We start from the raw sequence: 10,586 nt of genomic DNA, 5'->3' as shown, positions 1-10,586 counted from the left end.
TACAGCCACGCCGGAGGGTTTCAGAGGTTGAACGGCCTGTTTAAGGTCCTGCCAAAGCATCTCAATCAGATTTAAGCCTGGACTTTGGCTAGATCACTCCAAAACCCTAACTTTTATTATTTTAGCCATTCAGAGGTGGACTTAGTGGTGTGTTTCAGATCAGTTATTTTCCACACAGATCGAGGTAGGTTTGGCTAGGCTAAAGCAATATTTTAAAAAAACAGCTACTGCCAGTGCTACTCTTCAGCCCAGCAAACGCACCTACTGTATTCATTTGTAAATCCAACGTCACTCGTTCTAAAGTTATTGAGAAGTAAAATTTGAACTTTGCAGAAACATAAGCAGTAAAAGAATGCTGTGTTAACATCTAAGCTAAAGCACAGCCTGCAATATAACAGTTGTTAGTAATAAAGTCATCAGCAACAAGAAACTCATTACCTCCCCTGACTCACCTTAACATGTAATTGTAATGACTGTATTTTCTGAGAACACGATGGATGCATCGGCATAGCACCTTGATGTTCAGCAGTTCTGTGGGTTTAAATGAACAGGTTTGGGTGCTGTGAGAACGTCAACAAATCTGAGCACACAGCTGGACCTTGAAGTGAAACAATACAAATTCTGGATCAAAGGGGGGGGGAGCCATGGCAACTATTTACTGTTGCCTACATTGTAGCTGGGTGACTTTACCAGGTTGCAGTGGTGCAGCGCGGGAAAGGAACATTTAGACAAAGATTTTTTTCACAGTCACAAAACTAACACTGTGCCTTTTTTTGGCTTTTTCATGCCAAAAGAGGCTTTCAGTCCAGCAACCCTATATGTCATGATGAGAGAACCAATCATTTTATCTTTGTTAATTTCTTGCATAAAATACTCTTGGAGTGACAACTGAGCTCAAATTGGTTAGGCTGAGCATGAGTAATTTATGTCCTTTCTTGGAAAGTCATTGCTCCCTTGCTCTCCAGCGGCACTACACCTCTGTGTATGATTAAACAGAATTATAAATGACAATTGCAGTGGGAATGAGTGGAGTCACGTGGGGATCCACAGGTAGGGTCAACAACTTTGCACATTGTCATTGTAAAATAATTAAAATAAAAAATAAAAAATCATGTTAGAGAGCCCAGAGTTCCCTCCTATGGAAAATAGTATGGTCTGTGTGCAAAAAAAAAAAAAAAACTGTACAAGAGCACAATATAAATTGCAATGAACAGCTAAAATATTGTTGCACAACTCAACTAATATGAGTAAATGAAACTACTACTTACTTACATAGTTAAAGTAATGCAAAATAGACTGAGATAGCATGTTTTTGTTAAACAACACAATCAGCAGTTCGAAGGCCAACGGGGAATCCAACTGAAATCAAAGCTTAAAAAGAAATGGTCATGTTCTTTCTTTTAAACAACCAGTCATCAGACCAGAGGACCTGGGGGGCCTCAAGGGTATAAGATGACATCTGTCTATTCAAAGCCCTCAGTCATAAATCATAGCTGCTTTTTTGAGATCGTACAATATAATAAGGTGTACTCCTACTTCTCTTAGTAAGAAGGCCTGATATAATTATCAAAACATTATCACAGAGTCTCTGATCCCCCTCACTAACGAGAGCTCTTTAGAGTTGGATATCTCTAAGATCAAAGAGCTGTGCAATGGGAGAGCTGACATCTGGTGCTGCTACCCACCCACTTTTTCAGCTGCTGGGAAAAGGGGGAAAGGTCAGGTTGAGAAGCAGGTGGGAGGAACCGCAGATATCTGGGCACCGGAGTAGAAAGAAATACAGATGTTTGAGCTCTTCTGAGCACACAGACTGTTTGTAGCTAAAGTGGCTTTTGTTCATAAGAGCATGTTAATACAAGAACTAAAACTCAAACACAATTGAGATTGCTTAACAACTAAATGTTACTCAAGGCCACATTTCCTGCCTTCCAGAAATCCCATTCCTATAAAACTAAATTGCCTTTGCTAATTATACTGCGCTACCATTGTGATCAGAGGCAGCACTTTATTTTGAATGAAGCAGGGTTTACATTTCAAAACAAAATATCAAGAAAACTGCATGACTACAGGCCATCACAAGCTACAGTACACCTAGTAGTGGTTCCAAGGCTGGGTAAAGGGTTGGGCTGCATCAAGAAGGGCATGCGGTGTAAAATCTGTACCAAGTCTGAACACAGATGGATCCATCTGTTATGGCAACCCCATGGGAATTAAGGGAGAAGTTATGCATGTCAGAGGAGGTGGACGGTGTGCCTACAGAGCACTCAATTTTCACATGAACTTTTTAAAAAAATGTTAGCTTCTACAACAAAAAAAGGGGGGTCGCAATCAGTGATGGGAATAACGGCAATAACGACGGCATGTTCTACAAAAAAAATGTGCTTTGGTGGGTATCTGACGGACAAACACCAAACCAGTTCCACATCACTGAAGTGGCACCATTTTTACAAACCTATTCTGGTTCATCCGTTTCACTCAACGATCTGCTTTCTCCCTTCTCATTCTCCGTTACCGCCATGCTTTTTCGGCCATGTGCGTATGAAAACAAAGGCACTGTGCATGCGCCTTTTACCCATATTCTATCACGATATTTCATTTTCTTATCGTTGCCTAACATTGTACCGGTATTACCGTGAACGGCATGATATGGTCCTGCCCTAGTGTTGTGACTAGTTTCGTGTTGTGTGTCAGAACAATGAGGTAACTGCTGTCTCCAGGTAGAAAACATGAGTGATACACCTGCTGCTGTCAGACCTGCAGGCTGTGATGTTCTCCTTTATAGTGGACAGAAATTTTTGGAGTGGCACAAATATTTTGTGCGGAATCTTATTGATGCAGAACAGCTGACTGTTCTGTAAATAGTTTGAAATGGTTATTTAAAAAAGGGGTAAAAGGTAAATGGCTGCAAATAACTTTGTTGTTTGCAAAGCTTGTGCATATGATTTTAAAATTGACAATTTATATTTGCATTTAAAGTTATAAAATATGATTCATTAAACATGTTTGTGGCTGTTACAGTAAAAAAATATAACTTTTTCTACTCGGATTATATGTTTTTTGTCTGATTTAAGATCAATTGTGTTAATACAGTATGTCAAAATGAAAACATAAATGTAAATTCAGACATGTGAGGTTGTGCTGAAAAGAATGATACCAAACAAGGCAAAGTAAATAGTTTTTAAAGGTGAATTATAGAGGTTTAATCAAAAGTAGTTAAAAATGGCCAATTATACCCTGGACCCCAGAGGGTTAAACATTTTTTTTTAAAGTAATACAATAGTTACTTTTCAAGTAATTAATTACTTTTAGAATCTTGTAACTCAGTTACTAACTCATTTGTTTTTTGAAGAAGTAACTAGTAACTATAATTAATTACTTTTTCAAAGTAACTTGCCCAACACTGGTCGTGATTGAAAATGTAAATGAAAGTGATATGCAATTAATTTGAATTTATAAAAATGTATTAATTTAATACGTTCATTTATTAAAATCATATATATTCATTCAAACTAGTAAAGAGATTCTCATTTCCTTTAATTGATATGTGATCTTTTTTAAACCCTTAAAAGTATAAATCTTTTTCAAAAGTTTTGAATTCCTTTCGTAAAAGTAAATAACTTCTCGCAGGGTTTTAGCTAGGAGGCTGAGCACACAATGGACAGCTTCTGTATAGCTTCATGATTAGCGAGCTATGATTGCATTAGTACCCACACGTCCAGCTGCGGCTGTTTCAGAGAGAAAGAATCTGCTTCTTGCATCAGATGATAACAGCTAATTAAATGAATGACTAACACAGAAATTTGCTTGTTTGAGTGGGAGGGATGTTTCTACATTTCTCCAGCCTCTCGCTGTATACATATAGGAAACATGCTGCTTTTTTCATACATTTCTGGGGGGGTTTTTCAACGTCTCCCAGAAGAGAAAAGTAAAGAAAGTCTCAAGCAAAAGTAATTGTTTTCACACTTCCTAAATGCCAATGTGACTAATAAACCGTTAAGTTTCTTCAAACATTGACATGTTTATGTAACTACTGTCTAATAAACTTGACATTGTCTTCCTGTTGTTGTTAAACTGTAAATCTATATATCCTGTTATGTCTGTCAATGTTTCTATGTACAGTGGCATTTCAAAAGGGGGAGCATGCTATTACAGCTGAGGGTTCTGCTGATGCGTTTTCCTGTTATGTGTAACATGCTTGATGTTTAAACATAGCTGGTTCTAAGACTTTCATCACGTTGTAGCCTATACAATGAAAACCACAGGAGGCCAATATAAGACAATGGATATATTTCCTAATGCCTATTTATAAAATTAGGCCAACACATGAAAAGGGTTCTCCTTTGAAGTTGTATGTATATTATGACTGTGTTTGCATTTGGACCTGTTTTCCAGGCATGTTATTTGCATTCTCAAAGCGCTTATTCCTGAATGACAACACACCCTGTGGATTTACAAAGTTGCAGACGAATAATGGATAATGGCAAAGGCATGTGCCTTTCAAGGCTAAGCAAAGTGTCTCAGCACAAAAGCAAGATAGTAAGACTGCAGATTTACTTCTGTGAGAGAGAAAACCAGAGCGATGGAAAGGTCTGCAAGAGTCTGTGATAATGAGTTTTCACATTAAAGACATGCAAAGAAGAAGCCACCAGTCAATGTGATCCAGACCAATTCGGTCACCTTCTTTGGTCAAAGCCCATTTAAAATGCAGTGAGGCTAAGTGGAAAATTGTTCTGTGGGCAGACAAATCAGTTTGAATTCTTTGTGGAAAGCACAGATGTTGCAATTTCCAGCATCCTCAGCAGAGAAATCCAGACATCCCTCTTCACAGCCACCTCTTCTAGCTTATTCAGGGGAACACCGAGGTGTTCACAGGCTAGCCAAAAAATATAATCTCTCCAGCTGGTCCTGGATCTACCACAAAGCCTCCTCCTGTGTGGACATGCTCAGAACACCCCACCCAGGAGGTGCCCAGAAAGCATCCTAGACAGATCCACCTCAACTTGCTCCTTTTGATATGGAGGAGCAGCAGCTGTACTCTGAGCCCTTCTCAAACACTATTGAATGGTACAAGCACTTTATTATAACAATGCATCAAGTGATAATATGAAAATAGTTCACAAGGGCAAAAGCAAATTTCAGCTTATAGATGAGCTAAATGCAACTTTATTGTTTAAACTGCCAGGCACAATTTTCAGTATAAAAAAACTATTTCTCATTTCATAATGTGGGAGATCCAGTAAAAGAACAATTGCACAGCAACAAAACTTTTAACATTTACGTTACACCATACTAAATTACACTTACTAAGATGTCTGCAACTTTAATTTCTAGTTATTACAAATTCAAGAAACTGCTTTTATGAATCAATAAACACACAATAAACACAGCCTAAAGACTTCAGCTTAACCGCCCCACCACACACAAAAAAACCTCAAGATGATTCGCCCAGAGAGAGCCTAAAAAGGCAGAATATACATTAAGACTGTAATACTGAGAAGGCTGACTGCACTTCCTAATATAACTTGATTACAGAAGCTTCCTCTGGCACAAAAAATGCATCACATATAAAGTGGTAGGTTAGATCAGTGGAAGTATTTCCATTTTCCTCAAAAGAGCAACTTCAAAGGCTTTTATTGTTATCTACATCCTCTATATGATGTATTTGAACTTCTACACTCAGGGAGGAGATTTGGTATAGTTCCATTTTCCATTTTAAAGGTCTCAGCATGTGGCCCAGGTGAAGTCATTCAGTGAAGTGGAAGCCTCCTTCCAATATCATCAGAATGGGCACAGCATCTTTTCATGGGTTTTATCATTAATAAACCAAATGTGGATGTTCTCATGAAACTGTTATTTACACTCTGATTTACAGTTGATGGAAGTTTTCAAATCTCACAGAGAAACAGAGAGATATACAGTAATCACTGTGTTTCCTCCAGTATCTCTCACCCATGGAGCAACTAAAACAAACATCTGACTTCACATCCAAAATCCATAATCCGAGATCCCCAGAGAAGAGCTGTTGCTGAGAAAAAGTCGTATTTATATGAATTAATGATAATTTTAGGGTGCTTCAACACATCTACTCTGTCCTGTACTTTAGTATATTTGGGGCTAAAGTCTACTGCATTTTTATGAGTATGAACTTGGAGCACTGTTGCAAAGCAGAGTATAACAATGCAGACCTGCATAAAAGCTAATATCTGGTGTAGTTAATGTTAAATGTGAAATGTACTCTAGTTCTCCAAATGCTGACTGGTTGGACAAAAACTTTCAAAATCACCAAGAAATGGGGAAAGAAATATGCAAGTGTGTTGAGTGTCACACCGTGAGGAAATAACTATGCTGCAAAAAGCTTTAGCAATCAGATTAATGTGTCTTAAAAAGTGTGTCTAATGCAGTGGTGCTGCTGTGGCCCACATCAGAAGCAAAAAGAAAAGCTATTGCCCCACATACTACAATTATTATGGAGTATAGGAGTATTATGACTCAGCAACAACCATGAAAATATCTGAATGCATCAGCATGTCACAGCACCAACCATATTACTGATATATAATGGGGATAGGAAGGCTCTAACCTTCCTTGCTATTAAGATCATGATGATCTAACAGGAAACAAGTATGTGTTAGTGTTAGTGTTAGTGGGTGAAATAGCATTTCACCCACTAACAAGTCACTCTATGTGACAAAACATTTTTAGGTTATTACATATTTTGGTATTTAGTATATTACACAGTTTGAAACCATGTCATATTATTTTTGGTTATTTTTGGGTCCTACAGAAACACTAGACACTAGAAACACTACTTCTTGTATCAAAGCGAATGAAGAAGAGAAGTCAAACGTCATCTATCTCTGGTAAACAGGTTAGCACAAGAGCGTTTGCAGGAGAGGCTGTACACGAGAAATACCTGAAGCATTTTAACCAATTTAATGAAAGTAACAGGGATCAAAGCAATACATGTATTGCCTGGAGGTCTGATTTTTACGACAAATACAGGCTTACAGGGTAATTACACCAATGAATTACAGATTAGGCCAAAAAAAAACAACAACATATATATATATGTCTAAGCAACCATTAGATGTATCAGACTGAGAGGGTTACTGATTGACCTTAATATATGCACATGATCAAATCACAAAAACCAGGGAGTGATGAAAAATGACCACTCTTTATCAATATGTAAAGTTACAAGACAGCTCTCAGGACTACTTGACCTTACAATTCATAAGGGGCTGTATCATGTAAACAGACTGCAATAAAGAGCAGTTTGTATTTCAAAGTTGGTTTAATTCAGTATTTGGAAAACATTGTAATTGTGGGGCAGGACACAGAGATCCTATAACCTTAAAGAAGTGCTTAAAAGCCTAAAACTAATGCTTACAGAGGGAATATACTTTCACCCAATAACACAGTGTGTCATGCTTGAGAAATGTCACTGGCGCAAAGGGAATTCACATGATCTCAAAGCGGCAGCACCCACTGCCACCACTAATAGCTGTTACTAGTAAACTACATTCAGTTCTCCATTTGATCAGTCACTATAGTGAGTCCATGTCTAATTTTGCCACTCCAATAACCCGATGACAGGATTACTGCAGAGACTGGGAGTCGTTATGCGTCATGTGATAAATGCTCCTGATTTTAGCTGGATTTATTGTGCCTGTGAGATTTAGTATAAAACAAGTGAACAGCACGGAAATCCTGATGCGTTATCCTGACTTCCATTAGCAGATCACAGATTTCCTAAACCAAACTCAGCGCTCTTGGTGTCTTGCATTCCTACCGCTGCATATGAAAAGCAGAAGAAACCCAAAAAGATTTTGCACAGCATATGTTGTCTGAAAAATCAAAGTATACACAGCAGAGGATGCTTGCATTTGTGAAACTTCGATTTGACCTCACATGAAAACTGTGTTCTCAGGAGTTTCAGGGTCATCCTATAAAAAAACACCTGGCAGGTTTTTTTCACAGATAGATTTCAGCCACTGTGGGAGTGAATGAATACGCTCTCCAAAGGCCTTCTACGGCGGTGTACACATACGGTAATTGAAAAGCAGCAGAATCTGTGTAATATGCAGCAACGTATAGAAAACGCATTTCACATACTGTGATTTCTGCATCTGGGAGAGGACACACCTTCAATTTTCAAGGGATGTTAAACAGATGCCTGTTATGGATGGATATGCACGCTGGCCTGACGTTATTCAAAGGCAGAGCACCGCAGCCAGCAAAACAAATGCCCAAAGGGATAGTGACAGATGATGGACCTCAATTTATATCAGGTGAATTTGAGCTATTGCTAAAGTTGAAAGCAGTCAGACATCAATAATTCATTCCACTGCCCAGCCTCAAATGTGTTGGCAGGAAAACTGCAGTAGCAAAAAAACATCTCTAAAAAGCAAATAGACCAGCTGGTGGTTTGTGTTATTACAGCACTGTGTTTCTAATTTGTTGTTATGTACACAAACATATAGAGCACAACTACCAAGAAAAGAATAGCCGTTTCTGATAAAAGAGGCCTATGCTAGACCGTCTCTAGTAAAAGCAGAGGTATCTCAAACTGATCTCATCACTGCCGGTAAAGGAAACGGGAACATGTGATGATATGTAAAATGGGCTTTGTATACAAAAAGAAAAATCTGGGTTCATGAACACACTGGAACAAATGCTGGAACAGACTCAGATAACCATGAGATTATCATTGAGGAGCATACACCAGAGGACTGTCAGAACTCTGTGAAAGCTTTCAGGGGGAATGTGTGCCTTCTTCAGTAATCGGAATTATTGGATTAAAGTCTCACCATATGGACACAAGGCTGATAAATGGAATAACCTGAGTGTCTGAGCCAGCCTCGAGCCATTCATTGGTTTCCTTGTAATTTTTTTTCCAATATGGCATGGTGTCACTGAGTTTGCATCACTCGTCTGACTGTGAACATCCCCTTTACAGAGAATTGGATGAATGATGTGTGGCCCAAAAGACAAAAACTACTCATCCTGATTCATTGTTTCCTCATTATGCTAACTCCATAAGGTTTTTTTCATAAAATTTTAGTTTACTTTTTTTAAATAATGTATATGTATATTTATGTATATATAAATATATATTTACTGCTCAAAAAAAAAAAGGAGGCACTTTTTAATTCGAGTGAAGCATAAGTCAGTTAAACATCAGGGATGTTGATGTAGCAGAGTGGGCTGTTAATCACTTTCAGCTGCTTCACCAAATTAGACTGAAGGAACAGTTGGAGCAGATATGGAAGGAAATTTCAATGTGATCCCAGTGGTACAAGGAGCATTAGGACCTTTAACCCCAAAACTGGAAAAGTGGTTTCAGGAAATTCAAAGCACAACATGGTAAATGGTCTGTATTTGTATAGCGCTTTAGTCCCTAAGGACCCTAAAGCGCTTTACACATCCAGTCATCCACCCATTCACACACACACATTCACACACTGTTGATGGCAAGCTACATCACCAACATCAGAGGTCTCAGTCAAGAAGAGTGCAGTGCTAATAATGGCTAAGATACTGCGCAGGACCCTCAAACTCCCAGAGCTCGAGGATCATATATATGAAGCTAAATTCCATCTTATTTTTTAACAATTATATTTTTTTGTCAATTTTAGGTTATTCACTAGAATTTGGAGTCACAAATGTGTCTTTTTCTAATTTTGACGTTTCATTTGACCTTTGTCTTTTATTAGGTGTTTCTAGGAAGCACTTTGGAACACTGGCTTTGAAAAGTAACGGTTTTTTAAATGGTTTAAACCAGGAAATGTGTCTGATATCACACATATTTCCTGGTTTAAACCATTTAAAAAACATATGCAAGCATATGCATATGCAAGCTTTTATTCTTAACAACTTTTAAGAGCAACCTACTTTGCTCTGTAGGCCAGACAAGTGGAATTCCCCTTTTTGTCAGTGTAAAAAAGTTCAATTACTCATTTAATCCTTGAGATATCGTAACATAAGAAAAAGAAGTCCAAGCAAGCATTGGTTTAAAAAGTCACCTAGATAATGGAAAAAAAAAGCTATCCATTTTAGTTTAATTTTTGCCTCAGCCTGTAGTTAGGCTGTCTTCCCACAACTGTAGTGGAAAGTAAGGCATGTTTATGGAAAGTAGTCCAGCAGCCTTTAGCTCACGGTTTAATTAAATAGAAACAAATTTCTTTGGGTTAACCACTTCCAGCTCACTGCGGAAACTACTATCTTATCTGCCCTTGAGCAAGGTGAAGGGCTTTTGACATAAAGCAGTAGCCGGAAGTGTTGCGCGTGTATATGAGTGAAATGATATCCATCTGGCTCTGAGCTTTTTGAATCAGAGCACGAGAAAGTGGACGACTTATTGACTCGCCACGTGTTCTGGTGTCACAGATAGCGCTCAGATTACACATAACCACCTTCAGTCACATAGAGTGAAACCGCGTTTCAGTTTTGGAGCAGTTGCGCTAACAGTGATACGTTTAGGGTTGCTCAGCATGTGGTGGTGCGTTCACGGGGCGCACGCCCGCGCACACACCCTTGCTGGCTCGTAAACCGTATCAACCAATCGGCGCTCCCTCGTGAGGAGG

This window comes from Diplotaxodon limnothrissa, linkage group LG7 (genome assembly GCF_057381915.1).
Source record: "Diplotaxodon limnothrissa isolate DT_005_m linkage group LG7, D_limnothrissa_male_GT1.1, whole genome shotgun sequence".
Taxonomy (NCBI): domain Eukaryota; kingdom Metazoa; phylum Chordata; class Actinopteri; order Cichliformes; family Cichlidae; genus Diplotaxodon; species Diplotaxodon limnothrissa.
Note: the sequence above shows the minus strand (reverse complement) of the source record.